A 19,144-nucleotide genomic window follows, 5' to 3' on the forward strand; every position below is an offset into this window, starting at 1 on the left:
AAGATCCTTCAAGTAAGTTGTCATCGGTGCAAAGCAATAAAAATTGCTCTAAATATGTATGATTGATTGGTGTGGGAGAAATAAGCTTTATACGATCTTGTGATGTGGAAGTAATAAAAGCGACAGACTGCATAATAAAGGTTCATATCACAAGGGGCAATATAAAGTGACGTTCTTTCGCATTGAGATTTTATGCATCCAACCATAAAAGCGCATGGCAACCTCTGCTTCCCTCTGCGAAGGGCCTATCCTTTATTATTATCTTCTACCTTATGCAAGAGTCATGGTGATCTTCACCTTTTCTTTTTCATTTTATCCTTTGGCAAGCTCAGCATGTTGGAAAGAACATGATATATATATCTAATTGGATGTAGGGGAGCATGAACCATTATTGTTGACATTACCCTTGAGGTAAAAGGTTGTGGGGCAAAACTATAAGCCCCTATCTTTCTCTGTGTCCGATTAAAACTCCGTAACCACAAGTATTGCGTGAGTGTTAGCAATTATGGAGGACTAAATGATAGTTGAGTATGTGGACTTGCTTTTTAGCTCTGACATAGACTCTTTCCGATGTTATGATAAATTGCAATTGCTTCAATGACTGAGATTATAGTTTGTTGGAGCCCAATAAGGTTTATGATTTATACTTTTGCATTGTGAATAGATCATCACTTGAACATAAGTAATCATATGACAAAATCTATATATGTTGCTGTTATGAGAATAATCATGATGCCTTCATGTCCGTATTTTATTTTTATCGACGCCTCTACCTCTAAACATGAGGACATATTTATTGTTATCGGCTTTTCGCTTGAGGACAAGCGAGGTCTAAGCTTGGGGGAGTTGATACGTCCATTTTGCATCATGCTTTTATATCGATATTTATTGCATTATGGACTGTTATTTCACTTTATGTCACAATACTTATGGCTATTCTCTCTTATTTTACAAGGTTTACATAAGGAGGGAGAATGCCGGCAGCTGGAATTCTGGGCTGGAAAAGGAGCAAATATTAGAGACCTATTCTGCGCAACTCCAAAAGTCCTGAAACTCCACGGAACATCTTAAAATAAATAAAGAAAAATCCTCGCCAAAGATGAAGGCCAGGGGGCCCACACCCTGCTCACGAGGGTGCCCCCCCCTAGGCGCGCCCCCTACCTCGTGGGCCCCCTGGTGGCTCTCCGACGTCCATCTTCTCCTATATGAAGTCTTTCGATGAGAAAAAAATAGAAGGAACTTTTCGGGACGAGACTCCGCCGCCACGAGGCGGAACCTTGGCGGATCCAATCTAGAGCTCCGGCAGAGCTGTTCTGCCGGGGATACTCTCTCTCTGAGGGGGAAATCATCACCATCGTCATCACCAACGCTCCTCTCATCGGGAGAGGGCAATCTCCATCAACATCTTCACCAGCACCATCTCATCTCCAAACCCTAGTTCATCTCTTGTATCCAATTCTTGTCTCAAAGTCCGGGATTGGTGCTAGTAGGTTGCTAGTAGTGTTGATTACTCCTTGTAGTTGATGCTAGTTGGTTTATTTGGTGGAAGATCATATGTTCAGATCCTATATGCATATTATTACCCCTCTGATTATGAACATGAATATGCTTTGTGAGTAATTACGTTTGTTCCTGAGGACAAGGGAGAAGTCTTGCTATTAGTAGTCATGTGAATTTGGTATTCGTTTGATATTTTGATAAGATGTATGTTGTCTAGCCTCTAGTGGTGTTATGTGAACATCGACTACATAACACTTCACCATTATGTGGGCCTAGAGGAAGGCATTGGGAAGTAATAATGTAACATCCCAAATTTTCAATTTGGAATGTTATACATTAGATCATCATGCATATCTTATTTCCTTGGATTTTGGTCGATCCTAGAAATTTCACGCAACTCAAGGACCTTCGGAGAGAGTTGGAGATTTCGTTATTTTCATATTTGAGTTTTCTCAAATTTTGAAAAGAGGATCATTTGATTTATTTTATTTCATCTTCAATTATTTTTCCAAAAATATCAAACATATGAGAGAGGGAATAATATGACTTTCCCAAATTTAGGAAAAATGAAGATTTAATAAATAAATAAAATTTTGGATTTTTCCGGAGTTTATTTGCATTTTTTTGGATAGGGAAAAATGCGTGTTTCCAAAATTGAATTCTAGGTCCGGAGTAAAGTTCATTTTGTTCGGCTCATTTTTAGGAGTCGAAGAAAATTTACTTTAGAATTTTTGGAGTTCGTTTAGTTTCTTTTTTTTCTTTGTTTTTCTGCGCGAGGAACTATTTAAAAAAAATAAGAGCAGCGCCCCGCCTGGGCCAAAGGGCCCAGCCCGGCCAGGCCCAGCCGCCCCCCGCGCCCTGCGCAGCCGCCGCCCCAGGCCGAGTCCTAGTAGGACTCTAGGCGCCCCCCTTCTTGCCCCTCCCCCAAACCCCTCCTAGTATAAATACCCCCCTCCACCCAGCCCAGCCCCGCCGCCCCAAGCAGCCAGCAGCAGCCGCAGCCGCGCCGCCTGCCGCCGCCGCCCTAGCTGCCGCCGCCGCCTAGCCGCCGTCGCCGCCTAGCCGCCGCCGCCCTTGTCCCGCCGCCGCCGGAGCCCCTCGCCGGAGCCTCGTCGAGGTAGCCGCGCCGCGCCTCTCTCTTTTCCTCGCCTCGGTTCGGTTTTATTTTAGAAACCGTTCCGATTCTTTTCCGTTTTCTTTTCTGGTTCTTTTCCGGTTCTTTGTTTCGGTTTTGTTTTCCGAAACCCTAGATCGGTTTTCGTTCTTCTTTCGGACCGTTCGTCCCAACGTACATGATCACTGATTTTTCCCGGTTAACGACGCCCGTTCGTTTAACCGTTCGTCTCTTTCTTTTCGTCGGATTTATTCCGCGATCGCGATCTCAGATCCGATCTTCGTTCTAGTCTTTATTCCCGCTCGTTTATCGGAATCAGGTGATTCAAGCGCCTGGTGTTTCGTTCGAAACCGCCGTTCCGTCTAATCAACTTAAACAAGTTTTTGCCTCGGTAAGATTTGACCTAGTTCCAACTTGCTAGAACCGAGTTGTTTTCTTCCGCCGTTTGTTTTTTCGTCGTCTGTTCGGTTCTTTCTTTCTTTGCAACCGGAGTTCTTAAGTTGAACTTTCTGGTTCGTTCTTTTGTTCGAGTTTTACCTGTGCATTAGATGAGTACTTATTGTGTGCTTGTTGTTTGTCTATGATAGATCACCCGGATTGCTCCGCCTGTTACTTCGAAACCCTAGGTCTCGCGGATCATCAGCAAGGCAAGTAACACTTTGATCATACCTTTTCTACAACCCATGTTTTATTGCATTAGATCAATCCTCTCACATTGCATGTTTAGGATCTAATTAAATTGTGGGATGGGAAGTAGATGAGGTAGTACCTATTACCTTTATTATTATGAAACCTTTGGGAGTTACTTCTACGTTTGCTTATTATGCCATGCTATGCTAGTAGACGTGGATTGGGTGAGTGATATCCATGACAGATGTGAGATTGATAATTTAATGGTTTACCTAAGGTGGCAACTTAAACACACATCTGGGTGGATTGAGGCACCTGATGTCTATCAGGCCTTGCCTGTTTTATTTTGGACCGCCACCCAGGCTCAAAGGGATCATAAGATCTTTCATGCTAGAAACTTCCGTGTGCAGCCACAAGCCATTATGGGCTCTGGCATAGTTTATTAAGTCGTGCGAACTCTTACGGGTAGACTAGCAGATGTAGGGGTTTTAGGTGGTACGGTCTACCCACATGTAAGGTGCTAGCGCTTCTGAAAGACTGTGTCTCGGTCATCCGTCTTCTCAAACACCATGTAGTGCGAGAAACCAAACGGAGGCGATCGAGTCTTGTGGGGAAAAGTGCGCAAACCTCTGCAGAGTGTACAAACTAATCATGATTAGCCGTGTCCCCGGTTATGGACAACTTGAGTATCTAGTACTTGAATATCATGTGAATCTCATCATGTTACTTCTAATTAATGTTGTTGGGTTTTAATTGTTCACTTAATTGGGATCGGAATGCTGTCAACCATTCTCGATGTTTAACAACCACCATGATAGTTAAATAAATTTATTCCTTTGCAGTAGGGAAAAACTGGCTTTACGCAAAACTGTAACCATAGAGCTTTCCACCAGCCATATATGCATATAGTATAGCTGTTTCATTTCATTACTCTCTATCTGTTACCTTGCCAGCATATTCCATGTGCTGACCCGTTTTCAGGCTGCAACTTTCATGTTGCAGACTTTTCAGACGACGAGTAAGGTGCTTTTAGGTCGTGGTTCTATATTCAGTGATGCCGTTGGAGTTGATGGACCCATTTATCTTCCGAGTCTTCCGCTGTTATCGTTATTAGATGGCCTTAAGCCATATTTATTGTAATAAGTTCTCTTTGAGACAACGATGTAATAAGTGCGTGATTGCCACTCTGCTATAAATCCTTCGATGTACTGTGTGGTGTCAGCATTACTGATCCAGGGATGACACCGGAGCACAGTAGACTTGATCCATTCGGGTCGGGTCACCACAAATAAGTAGATGATGGGTTGCTAGAGTGACAGAAGCTTAAACCCTAGTTTATGTGTTGCTTCGTAAGGGTTGATTTGGATCCACATGTTTCATGCTATGGTTAGGTTTACCTTAATACTTTTGTTGTAGTTGTGGATGCTTGCAATAGAGGTTAATCATAAGTGGGATGCTTGTTCAAGTAAAAATAGCACCCAAGCACCGGTCCACCCACATATCAAGTTATCGAAGTATCGAACGCGAATCATATGAACGTGATGAAAACTAGCTTGACGATATTCCCATGTGTCCTCGGGAGCGCTTTTCCTATTATAAGTGTTTGTTCCGGCTTGTCCTTTGCTACAAAAAGGATTGGGCCACCTTGCTGCACTTTATTTACTTTTGTTACTTGTTGCTCGTTACAATTTATCTTATCACAAAACTATCTGTTACCACTTATTTCAGTACTTGCAGAGAATACCTTGCTGCAAACCGCTTATCATTTCCTTTTGCTCCTCGTTGGGTTCGACACTCTTAATTATCGAAAGGACTACGATAGATCCCCTATACTTGTGGGTCATCAAGTAGGACTCCCCCCTTTCCTAGTCCCACTAGGTAAAGAAGGAATAGGGACAGGGAGAAAGGAAAGGGGGGCCGCCCCCTCACCCAATTCGTAGTGTGCTTGGGGGGCGCGCCCTCCACATGGCTGCCTCCTCTTATCTCCCACTAGGGCCCAATAAGGCCCATTGACTCACCGGGGGGTTCCGGTAACCCCCCGGTACTCCGGTAAATGCCTGAACTCACCCGGAACCATTCTGATGTCCAAACATAGCCTTCCAATATATCAATCTTTATGTCTAGACCATTTTGAGACTTCTCGTCATGTTCGTGATCTCATCCGGGACTCCGAACAACCTTCGGTACATCAAAACACATAAACTCATAATACCGATCGTCACCGAACGTTAAGCGTGCGGACCCTAAGGGTTCGAGAACTATGTAGACATGACCGAGACTCATCTCCGATCAATAACCAATAGTGGAACTTGGATGCTCATATTGGTTCCTACATATTCTACGAAGATCTTTATTGGTCAAACCGCATAACAACATACGTTGTTCCCTTTGTCATCGGTATGTTACTTGCCCGATATTCAATCGTCGGTATCTTAATTCCTAGTTCAATCTTGTTACCATCAAGTCTCTTTACTCGTTCCATAATGCAACATTCCGTAACTTACTCATTAGTCACATTGCTTGCAAGGCTTATAGTGATGTGCATTACCGAGAGGGCCCAGAGATACCTCTCCGATACACGGAGTGACAAATCCTAATCTCGATCTATGCCAACTCAACAAACACCATCAGAGACACCTGTAGAGCATCTTTATAGTTACGTCGTGACGTTTTATAGCACACTAAGTGTTCCCCAGATATTCAGGAGTTGCATAATCTCATAGTCATAGGAACATGTATAAGTTATGGAGAAAGCAATAGCAGTAAATTAAATGATCAAAGTGCTAAGCTAACGGATGGGTCAAGTCGATCACATCATTCTCTAATGATGTGATCCCGTTTATCAAATGACAACTCTTAGTCCATGGCTAGGAAACTTAACCATCTTTGATTAATGAGCTAGTCAAGTAGAGGCATACTAGTGACACTCTGTTTGTCTATGTATTCACACATGTGCTAAGTTTCCGATTAATACAATTCTAGCATGAATAATAGACATTTATCATGATATTAGGAAATATAAATAACAACTTTATTATTTCCTCTAGGGAATATTTCCTTCACCAGCCACTTAGGGTGAAATACTTCCACGATGAACCCGACAGCTAGGAGCCGGGCTACTTCTTCCCCGCCCGATGGGGTATGCAGATTTTCCAGGGAAAATTCTGTGAAAAATGTTCGAAGAAGGTGAGAGTTGCTTTTCTGACAAGTTCATACACCCGAAGGTGTCATAATATAGGATGTTGATGCTGCTTCCTCCATCCATCAATACCATTGTGAGCTTATATCCATCAACTTGAGGCGCCACCACCAAAGCCAGGCCACCGGGGTTATCAACCCGTGGCGGGTGATCAGCCCTACTCCAAGTCACTAGTTGCTCTGACCAATTCAAATACTGAGCAACCGCCGGCTCAACCAGATTAACATCACGTTTCTGAATCGTGTTGTCTCGCTTGTAGGTACTAGTGGTAAAGACATGATGCTGCCCACTTTTTAACGGCTTGGTATTTCTCTGAAAACCTGTCTGGTTGTCCTGATGTTGATTGCCACCTTGGCCAGAATGCTGATTGCCACCTCCATGATTTCCAGACCCTTGATATCCAGCTCCAGACCAGCCATGACTATTATATCCACCAGATGAACCGGCCCTAGGGAAACCGAATCCCGAGCCGCCAGTGCCGGGTTATCCTGGATTTCCAGCATCGCCACCTTGGTGATTCTGATAGGCTTTATTTTAAACTGCTGCATGATATAGAAATTCTCCCAAGAGTGGCTTGCCGACTTCTCAGAAGTACTATGCTTGGGGCAAGTCCCTTCAAGGGCTTCCTCAAAATTGCGGGCTTTATTGGCATTGAATGGTCTCCCAGAATTATTCCACCTCTAGCCCTTGAAACCAGTGTTGGTGTTAGCAACAAAATCTGAACTGCCCTCTGGGTTTTTGCGCTTATCACTGTTGCCCTGTCCACCATGGTTGCCATTGTACCCCGAGTTACCCTGCCGCTGACCGTTGCCGCCACCATTCTTCTTTCCCTTGCCAGTCTGATTGTCCTCCGGGTTAGGATCCTTCGTGGTGTCTGACTCAGCATACCGGGTCAAGACATCCTTGAGCTCGCCCATGTCCGTAACTGTCTGCTTTAGTAGACCGGGCTTCCGAATGAGGGGGTCAAAATTGTAGTTTTTCTCCAGGATCAAAACAACTTGAGCTGCTAATATGCCATCCGAGGACTGGATGATGTCTGCAACCCGGCGAGACCAATGATGAGCTGACTCACCCTCGCATTAGACACAGTGTTGTAGATCAACAATGCTCATAGGACGCTCGCAAGTTCCCTGGAAGTGTTTGGTGAAACGTGCCTTCAACTTTGCCCAAGTGTTGATGGAGTTAGGGGGCAAGTTCTTCAGCCAGGTGCGAGCCAACCCTTCCAGCATCATAGTCAAGTACTTGGAGCAAACCGCGTCACTGACATCCAGCATGTCCATAGAGATTTCATAACTTTCAATCCACGCCACCGGTTCGAGGTTAGGCATGTAATTAGAGAACTTCCGAGGGTCCTTGAAATCCTCAGGCATACGCTTGTCGCGCAGAGCCGGTACCACGCAGGATATCCCGATGGTTCGCATGCTTGACCCAACACCTTGCGAGGCTAAGGGGGTCATGGGAGGTGACTGATGAGTCGCCTGTTTGCACACGCACATGTCACTATGTACCCTCGACGCCAGGGGTGATGCACCGTAGCTCACGTCGAAGGACACCAGGCAATCCGATGGGCGCTTTTGTAGACCCGAAACCCCACACGTCCGGGAGGGACCCTGTCTGGACGCGCGACAGCTATGGGTTGCCCTAGGTCGACTTGATCGCCCATAGGGCCTCGAGATTCGCCGCCCTGCAACAAGAAGAACGAGGAAGAATGAGGAAGAAGAAGAACAAGGGAGAGAGATAAAAGTAAAGGTAAAAGTGGTAGATGATTTGTTCGCCTGTGTGTTGTTCAATCGGCCGTCACCCCTTAGGTATATAAGAGGTGGCTGGACTTCCCGTGCAAGGAAAAGGCTTGGATTCACGTGAAGGAAATATGCCCTAGAGGCAATAATAAAGTTTTTATTTATATTTCCTTATATCTTGATAAATGTTTATTATTCATGCTAGAATTGTACTAACCGGAAACTTAGTACATGTGTGAATACATAGACAAAACAGAGTGTCCCTAGTATGCCTCTACTTGACTAGCTTATTAATCAAAGATGGTTAAGTTTCCTGACCATAGACATGTGCTGTCATTTGATGAAAGGGATCACATCATTAGAGAATGATGTGTTGGACAAGACCCATCCGTTAGCTTAGCACAAATGATTGTTTAGTTTTATTGCTATTGCTTTAATCATGACTTATGCATGTTCCTCTGACTATGAGATTATGCAACTCCCGAATACCGGAGGAACACCTTGTGTGCTATCAAACGTCACGACATAACTGCGTAACTATAAAGATGCTCTACAGGTGTCTCCGATGGTGTTTGTTGAGTTGGCATAGATCGAGATTAGGATTTGTCACTCCGATTGTCGGAGAAGTACCTATGGGCCCTCTCGGCAATGCACATCACTATAAGCCTTGCAAGCAATGTGACTAATGAGTTAGTTGCGGGATTTTGCATCACGGAACGAGTAAATAGACTTGTCGATGACGATATTGAACTAGGTATGATGATATCGACGATCGAATCTCGGGCAAGTAACATACCGATGACAAAGGGAACAACGTATGTTGTTATGCGGTTTGACCGATAAAGATCTTCATAGAATATGTAGGAGCCAATATGAGCATCCAAGTTCCGCTATTGGTTATTGACCGGAGATGGTCTCGGTGATGTCTACATAGTTCTCGAACCTGTAGGGTCCGCATGCTTAACGTTCGATGACGATTTGTATTATGAGTTATGTGATTTGATGTACCGAAGGTTGTTAGGAGTCCCGGATGAGATCACGGACATGACGAGGAGTCTCGAAATGGTCGAGATGTAAAGATCGATATATTGGAAGTCTATATTCGGACATCAGAAAGGTTCTGAGTGATTCGGGTATTTTTCGGAGTACCGGAGAGTTACGAGAATTCGCTAGGGAAAGTAGTGGGCCTTAATGGGCCATACGGGAACAGAGAGAAGGGCCTCAAGGGGTGGCCGCGTGCCCCCCATGGGCTGGTCCGAATTGGACTAGGAGGGGGCGGCACCCCCTCTTTCCTTCTCCCTCTCCCTCTCCTTCCTTCTTCTCCTACTTGGATTAGGAAAAGGGGAAACCTACTCCTACTAGGAGTAGGAATCCTCCCTTTGGGCGCGCCGCTTGAGGCCGGCCCTCCTCCTCCCCTCCTTTATATAAGGGGAGGGGCACCCCATAGACACACAAGTTGATTGTTTAGCCGTGTGCGGTGCCCCCCTCCACAGATTTCCACCTCGGTCATATTGTTGTAGTGCTTAGGAGAAGCCCTACGTCGGTAACTTCATCATCACCGTCACACGCCGTTGTGCTGACGAAACTCTCCCCCGACCTCAGCTGGTTCTAGAGATTGTGGGACGTCACCGAGCTGAACGTGTGTAGATCGCGGAGGTGCCGTACCTTCGGTGCTAGGATCGGTCGGATCGTGAAGACGTACGACTACATCAACCGCGTTGTCATAACGCTTCCGCTTACGGTCTACGAGGGTACGTGGACAACACTCTCCCCTCTAATGCTATGCATCACCTAAATGGATCTTGTGTGTGCATAGGATTTTTTTTGAAATTACTGCGTTCCCCAACCGTGGCATCCGAGCCAGGTCCATGCATAGATGTTATATGCACGAGTAGAACACAAAGGCTTCCGAGTCAGTAAACGACCTCAGATGAAAATGCTCCCAAAAGCATATTTACTCATTTCGACGAGACGGACAAATTTCCCGTTGAATGTTTTTCGATTCTAAGCCATCTTCTGGGCCAAAACGGTCGTGCAGAACATCTGATTGCTCACGCTACCCATCAGACATGTGTGTTCGGTGGGGCGCGCCATATTTTGCCTCCTGACAAGGCTGCATTCCGATAGCTCTAACTTTTTCATACGAACTAGGATTGGGACGACTTTAAATCAAAATCGACCGTTTCGATGAGACGAAGACAATTCATGTAGATCAGTTTTCCTTATGAGGCCGTCTTGGGGGCGTAATCACCAAATAGTACTCCGAGTGCCCAAATCCTAGTACTTCGAGCACCATTTCGGCCCTCGAGATGAGAACGGATGGCGATGGCCCAAACTTCAAAGATGTTCATTTCGATAATATGGAACTTTTTTGTGTATATCACTTATCCATTTGAGACCATCTTAATTAAGTTCTTGACCGTGCCAAAATCTAGTGTCAACACCGCCGCGTGGGCCGCCTTTGCCTCTCGTCGTGTCTGAGCCGCATCAACGATCTCTAGAGCGTCAAAAGCCCCCTGCCCGGGCAGGTCACATTGGTGCTCGCGTTGCCGTCGGGCGTTGCTCGAGACGACCGGCGACTCATCGTGACGGCTCCTGCTTCGACTTTGATGCGTGGTGGAGTAGAGGTGTTGTTGACTGTAAGAATAATTCGCGTGTTGAGCGACCGCAGTTTTTAACAGTTCGATAGCGTGCAGAGCCTCTCTCTCTCTACCGGGCTATTCTCTATGATTGAAAGCACTGCGAGATTAGCAGTCACCACCATCAAGTTGTCAACAGGGTTGGAGAATAGGAGAAGTGACCCGCCGGCATCATGAAGCAAGTCGGAGTCATCCTAACGGGCGGCAAGCGTGGTGCTGGCTGATGAGGCTGAGCCGGACATGGCCCACCATTGCAATCTTGAGGTATGACCCAGCTCAATCAGGGTATTACTGGTCCTGTGGGGGTGCTTGTCCCAGTGCCTAGTGCAGGCGTATTGAACAAACGTCTTTCCTGAAAGCCAGGGGACAAGCAAGTCTCATGACGTCTTGTGTGTAACTCCTCAGAAGCGTGCTGATGGAGGCTCAAGCGCCATGCCTCTGCCCTTAGGTCCTCTACTTCATTATGGATCTGGGTTTGAGCTGCACCATGCGAGTACTCGCAGCGTTGATGTCCTCCTAAGCTTTAGTAATCTACTCACGGATTTTAGCCACCTCCACATTATGCTCTTACTGATTTTCTGCTATTAAGGGCGACTCGAGGAGAGTTGCCAACGATGCGACCAGCTCCTAAAGAACTTGCATCGGTGACTTGATAGGGTCGTCTAGGTTCGGATTAGTCGTCCCATAGTATGCAGTTGAGACAGAGGCCGGACCAGTACCCGCCTTGTAGACTACTACTTCTTGAGCTTGCGTTGGTTTTTCCCTTGAAGAGGGAAGGGTGATGTAGCAAAGTAGAGATAAGTATTTCCCTCAGTTTGACAACCAAGGTATCAATCCATTAGCAGATAACGCACAAATCACCTAATCCCTGCAGCCTGCACAAACAATCAAACAACTTCCACCCAACGTGATAAAGGGGTTGTCAATCCCTTCACGGTCACTTGCAAAAGTGAGATGTGATAGAGATAGATAAACAGTAAAGTAAATATTTTTGGTATTTTTGGTTTATAGATCAGAAAGTAAAAGATTGCAAAATAGTAGACCAGAAACTAATATAGTAGATCGGAAACTTATATGATCGAAAATACACCCGGGGGCCATAGGTTTCACTAGAGGCTTCACTCAAGATAGCAAATAATATGGTGGGCGAACAAATTACTATCGAGCAATTGATAGAAAAGTGCAAAGTTATGACGATATCTATGGTAATGATTATGAAATATAGGCATCATGTAGGTGTCAAGTAGACTGAAACGATTCTGATCTACTACTATTACTCCACACATCGATCGACACTTGCTTGCATCTAGAGAATTAAGTTCATGAAGAACAGAGTAACGCATTAAGTAAGATGACATGATGTAGAGGAATTAACTCAAGCAATATGATGAAACCCCATCTTTTTATCCTCGATGGAAACAATACAATACGTGCATGGCTGCCCTTACTATCACTGGGAAAGGACATCGCAAGATTGAACCCAAAGCTAAGCACTTCTCCCATTGCAAGAAAAACGAATCTAGTTGGCCAAACCAAACCGATAGTTCGAAGAGAATTACAAAGATATCAAATCATGCATATAAGAATTCAGAGAAGATTCAAATAATATTCATAGATAAGCTAATCATAAATCCACAATTCATCAGATCTTGACAAACACACCGCAAAAGAATATTACATCGGATAGATCTCCAAGAACATCGAGGAGAACATGGTATTGAGAATCAAAGAGAGAGAAGAATCCATCTAGCTACTAGCTATGGACCCGTAGGTCTGAGGTAAACTACTCACGCTTCATCGGAAGGGCAATAAAGTTGACATAGAAGCCCTCCGTGATTGAATCCCCCTCCGGCAGGGTGCCGAAAAAGGTCCCTGGATGGGATCTCACGGGTACAGAAGGTTGCGGCGGTGGAAAAGTGTTTTAGTGGATGCCTTTGGTGGTTTGCGAATATATAGGAGAAAGAATTAGGCCAGGAGAGTCACGGGGGGCCCACAAGGCAGGGGCGCGCCATACCACCCTGGGCGCGCCCTCCCCCCTTGTGGCCGCCTCGTGGCTCTTCCGACTTGATCTCCAAGTCCCCTGGGTGTCTTCTGGTCCAAGATAAATCATCGCGGAGATTTTATTCCGTTTGGACTCTGTTTGGTATTCCTTCTCCGCGAAGCTAAAAAACAAGGAAAAACAGAAACTGTCACTGGGCTCTAGGTTAATAGGTTAGTCACAAAAATAATATAAAATAGCTTATTTTAATGCATATAAAACATCCAGAACAGAAAATATAATAGCATGGAACAATAAAAAATTATAGATACATTGGAGACGTATCAAGCATCCCCAAGCTTAATCCCTGCTCATCCTCGAGTAGGTAAATGATAAAAACAGAATTTTTGATGTGGAATGCTACCTAACATATTTATCCATGTAATTTTTCTTTATTGTGGCATGAATGAGCATATCCATAAGATTCAAAACAAAAGTTTAATATTGACATAAAAACAATAATACTTCAAGCATACTAACAAGGCAATTATGTCTTCTCAAAATAACATGGCCAAAAAAAGCTTGTCACTACAAAATCATATTATCTGGCTATGCTCCATCTTCATCACACAAAATATTCAAATCATGCATAACCCCAATGACAAGCCAAGCAATTGTTTCATACTTTTGATGTTCTCAAACTTTTTCAACTTTCACGCAATACATGAGCGTGAGCCATGGACATAGCACTATAAGTGGAATAGAATATGGTGGTTGTGGAGAAGACAAAAATAAGGAGATAGTCTTAGATCAACTAGGCGTATCAACGGGCTATGGAGATGCCCATCAATAGATATCAATGTGAGTGAGTAGGGATTGCCATGCAATGGATGCACTAGAGCTATAAGTGTATGGAAGCTCAAAAAGAAAAGTAAGTGGGTGTGCATCCAACTTGCTTGCTCATGAAGACCTAGGGCAATTTGAGGAAGCCCATCGTTGGAATATACAAGCCAAGTTCTGTAATAAAAAATTCCCACTAGCCTATGGAAGTAACAACATAGGAGACTCTCTATCGTGAAGATCATGGTGCTACTTTGAAGCACAAGTGTGGAAAAAAGGATAGTAACATTGCCCCTTCTCTCTTTTTTCTATTTTTTGGCTTCTTTGGCCTCTCTCTTTTTTTGTTGGCTTCTTTGGCCACATTTATTTTTTCCTCACATGGGACAATGCTCTAAAAATGAAGATCATCACAATTTTATTTACTTACAACTCAAAAATTACAACTCGATACTAGAACAAAATATGACTCTATATGAATGCTTCCGGTGGTGTACCCGGATGTGCAATGACTCAAGAGCGACATGTATAAAAAAATGATGAAAGGTGGCTTTGCCACAAATACGATGTCAACTACATTATCATGCAAAGCAATTATAGTTCATACCAATCTATCCCATATGTAGAAACCTTAACACAAGTATTTCTCAAATTCACAATTATAGTTCATACTCCAACTGGGTCATGTACTTCGACGGCTCTAAAATGCAAGCCAGACTGGGGGCTGGTGTCCTCTTGACATCCCCTACGGGGGACACAGTCCGCTACGTGCTGAAAATCATGTATACAGACTCCAATAATGCAGCCGAGTACGAGGCACTTCTACATGGTCTCCGCATGGCTGTCTCGATGGGCATACAACGCCTAGAGGTGCGCGGTGATTCAAACCTCGCAATATCCCAGATAAATGGAGAGTTCAATGCAAAAGATCCAAAAATGGCGGCATATCGAAACACCATATTAAAAATATCGGCTCGGTTCGAGGGGCTTGAGTTTCATCACGTTACTCGAGACAGTAACCAGGCAACAGACATCCTTGCTCAAATGGGCGCCAAGCGCGACCCCGTCCTGCCTAATACCTTTGTGGAAAGGCTCTTCAATCCATATGTGGTGTGGCAGTGATCCAAAAATGTGATATGGACCTTTATTATGTAGTCTGTCGCTTTTATTACTTCCATATCACACGATCGTATAAAGCTTATTTCCTCCACACAATCAATCATACATATTTAGAGAGCAATTTTTATTGTTTGCACCGATGACAACTTACTTGAAGGATCTTTCTCAATCCATAGCTAGATATGGTGGACTCTTATGGCAAGACTGGTTTAAGGGTATTTGGAAGCACAAGTAGTATCTCTACTTGGTGCAATGAATTTGGCTAGCATGAGGGGGAAAGGCAAGCTCATCATGTTGGAAGATCCAAGACAATATAATTCATCTCAGATGTAAGAAAACATAACCCATTATGTTGTCTTCCTTGTCCAATGTCAACTCTTTAGCATTTCATATTTTAATGAGTGTTCACAATCATAAAAGATGTCCAAGATAGTATATTTATATGTGAAGACCTCTCTTTCTTTATTACTTCCTATTAATTGCAACGATGACCAAAACTGTGTTTGTCAACCCTCAACAACTTTTATTCATCATACTCTTTCTATGTGAGCTCATTACTCTCCATAAGACTCATATGATCTCTTTGTTTCTTTTTATTTCTTTCTCTTTTCTTTTATTCATCTAAGATCATGGCAAAATAATCAAGCCCTTGACTGAACACTAATCTTTATTATATAGCTCACGGACTTGATTACATAGAAGGATAATAAAGCAAAACTCACGACTAGATCATACTAAGAACTTTTATTCTACTAGATCAAGATGTTACCAAAAGGATCGAACTAAAAAAATGGTAAAGATAAAGTGATGGTGATACGATACCGGGGCACTCCCCCAAGCTTGGCAGTTGCCAAGTGGAGTGCCCATACCCATGTGATTATGTCTCCTTTGTTGGTGAAGAAGGTGGAGTTGTTGATGATGGATAGTCGCACATCGAGCGTAGGAGGTCTTCTAACTTGAGGATAATGCCCTTGAGTGCAATGATATGCTCCTTCAACAAAATATTTTCACGTGTGAGATACTTATTTTGTATACGAGCTAACTCAATCATCTTGAAAGCTTCGATTTCTGTTGGGGTAAGAAGATTATGATCCACTTGAAGGGTTTCTTCTATTGTTGGAGTATGAACTATAATTGTGAATTTGACAAATACTTGTGGGAAGGACACGAGGGCTCCACGAGGGTGGAGGGCGCACCCTACCCTACTGGGCGTGCCCCCTACCTCGTGGGGACCGCATGTGCTTTCCGGACTCCGTTTTCGTACACGACACGTATTTTGGTCGGTAAAAATTCATTATATAATCTCCCGGGGGTTTTGACTCCTGTATCACGCAAAAATCTCCTGTATTTGGTTCACAAGTATTTCTCAAATTCACAATTATAGTTCATACTCCAACTGGGTCATGTACTTCGACGGCTCTAAAATGCTAGCCAGACTGGGGCTGGTGTCATCTTGACATCCCCTACGGGGGACACAGTCCGCTACATGTTGAAAATCATGTATACAGACTCCAATAACGCAGCCGAGTACGAGGCACTTCTATAAGGTTTCCGCATGGCTGTCTCGATGGGCATACAACGCCTAGAGGTGCGCAGTGATTCAAACCTCGCAATATCCCATATGAATGGAGAGTTCAATGCAAAAGATCCAAAAATGGCAGCATATTGTAACACCGTATTAAAAATATCGGCTCGGTTCGAGGGGTTGAGTTTCATCACGTTACTCAAGACAGTAACCAGGCAGCAGACATCCTTGCTCAAATGGGTGCCAAGCGCGACCCCATCCTGCCTAATACCTTTGTGGAAAGGCTCTTCAATCCATATGTGGTGTGGCAGGATGAGAGTGGAAACACCAGTCCGGACCTGACAACACCCCCAGCAGCCGAACAAAATACAGATATCATCGGGGGTTCAGATACCAAAATAATACCCTCTGCTCATGAAATCATGGCCGTTATTGCTCCATGGACCGAACCCTTTGATGACCCACAAGTATAGGGGATCTATCATAGTCCTTTCGATAAGTAAGAGTGTCGAACCCAACGAGGAGCAGAAGGAAATGATAAGCGGTTTCCAGCAAGGTATTCTCTGGAAGTACTGAAATAAGTGGTAACAGATAGTTTTGTGATAAGATAAATTGTAACGAGCAACAAGTAACAAAAGTAAATAAAGTGCAGCAAGGTGGCCCAATCCTTTTTGTAGCAAAGGACAAGCCGGAACAAACACTTATAATAGGAAAAGCGCTCCCGAGGACACATGGGAATATCGTCAAGCTAGTTTTCATCACGTTCATATGATTCGCGTTCGATACTTCGATAACTTGATATGTGGGTGGACCGGTGCTTGGGTGCTGTTTTTACTTGAACAAGCATCCCACTTATGATTAACCTCTATTGCAAGCATCCACAACTACAACAAAAGTATTAAGGTAAACCTAACCATAGCATGAAACATGTGGATCCAAATCAGCCCTTACGAAGCAACACATAAACTAGGGTTTAAGCTTCTGTCACTCTAGCAACCCATCATCTACTTATTACTTCCCAATGCCTTTCTCTAGGCCCAAATAATGGTGAAGTGTCATGTAGTCGACGGTCACATAAGACCACTAGAGGAGAGACAACATACGTCTCATCAAATATCGAACGAATACCAAATTCAGATGACTACTAATAGCAGACTTCTCCCATGTCCTCAGGAACAAAAGTAACTACTCACAAAGCATAAACATGTTCATAATTAGAGGGGTATTAATATGCATATAGGATCTGGACATATGATCTTCCACCAATTAAACCAACTAGCATCAACTACAAGGAGTAATTAACACTACTAGCAACCTACTAGTACCAATCCCGGACTTGGAGACAAGAATTGGATACAAGAGATGAACTAGGTTTTGAGATGAGATGGTGCTGATGAAGATGTTGATGGAGATTGCCCTCTCCCGATGAGAGGGGCGTTGGTGATGACGATGTCGATGATTTCCCACTTCGGGAGGGAAGTTTCCCCGGCAGAACAGCTCCGCCAGAACCCTAGATTGGTTCCGCCAAGGTTCCGCCTCGTGGCGCCGGAGTTTCGTTCGAGAAGATGGCTTATGATTTTTTTCCCATCGAAAGACTCCATATAGCAGCAGATGGCCACCAGGGGGCCCATGAGGTAGGGGGGCGCGTCCAGGGGGGTAGGGTGCGCCCTCACCCTCGCGGGCAGGGTGTGGCCCCCCTGGTGAAGTTCTTGCTCTCAATATTTTTTATATATTTGGAAAACATCTTCCGTGAAGTTTCAGGAATTTTGGAGCTGTGCAGAATAGGTGTCTAATATTTGCTCCTTTTCCAGCCCAGAATCCCAGCTGCCGGCATTCTCCCTCTTTATGTAAACCTTGTGAAATGAGAGAGAATACGCATAAGTATTGTGACATAATGTGTAATAACAGCCCATAATGCAATAAATATCGATATAAAAGCATGATGCAAAATGGACATATCAACTCCCCCAAGCTTAGACCTCGCTTGTCCTCAAGCGAAAAGCCGATATCGAAAAATATGTCCACATGTTTAGAGATAGAGGTGTCGATAAAAATAAAATACGGACATGAGGGCATCATGATCATTCTTAGAACAACAACTTATATAATTAATTTTCATATAATCTCTAATGCTAGAGTAATAATTCAATCACAATATCAAGTATGAATCGTAAACTTCATTGAAAACTAACAAACTATAATCTCAGTCATTGAAGCAACTGCAATTTATCATAACATAGGAAAGAGTCAATGCATAAGAGCTTTTCAGCAAGTCCACATACTGAACTATCATATAATCTTTCACAATTGGTGACACTCACGCAATACTTATGGTATGGAGTTTTAATCGGACACAGAGAAAGATAGGGGCTTATCCCAACGTTTTACCTCAAGGGTAATGTCAACAATAATAGTTCATGAAAGCTCACATCCAATTAGCCATATATACCAGGATCTTTCCAACATATTGTTCTTGCCAAGGGAAAGAATGTAAAAAGGAAGGGTGAAGGATCACCATGACTCTTATGCAATGTAGGAGATAAAAGTAAAAGATAGGCCCTTCGCAGAGGGAAGCAGAGGTTGTCATGCGCTTTTATGGTTGGATGCACAAAATCTTAATGCGAAAGAACGTCACTTTATATTGCCACTTGTGATATGGACCTTATTATGCAGTCTGTCGCTTTTATTACTTCCATATCACATGATCGTATAAAGCTTATTTCCTCCACACCAATCAATCATACATATTTAGAGAGCAATTTTTATTGCTTGCACCGATGACAACTTACTTGAAGGATCTTACTCAATCCATAGGTAGATATGGTGGACTCTCATGGCAAAACTGTTTTAAGGGTATTTGGAAA

The sequence above is a fragment of the Triticum urartu genome, chromosome 5 (genome assembly GCF_003073215.2).
Source record: "Triticum urartu cultivar G1812 chromosome 5, Tu2.1, whole genome shotgun sequence".
Classification (NCBI taxonomy): domain Eukaryota; kingdom Viridiplantae; phylum Streptophyta; class Magnoliopsida; order Poales; family Poaceae; genus Triticum; species Triticum urartu.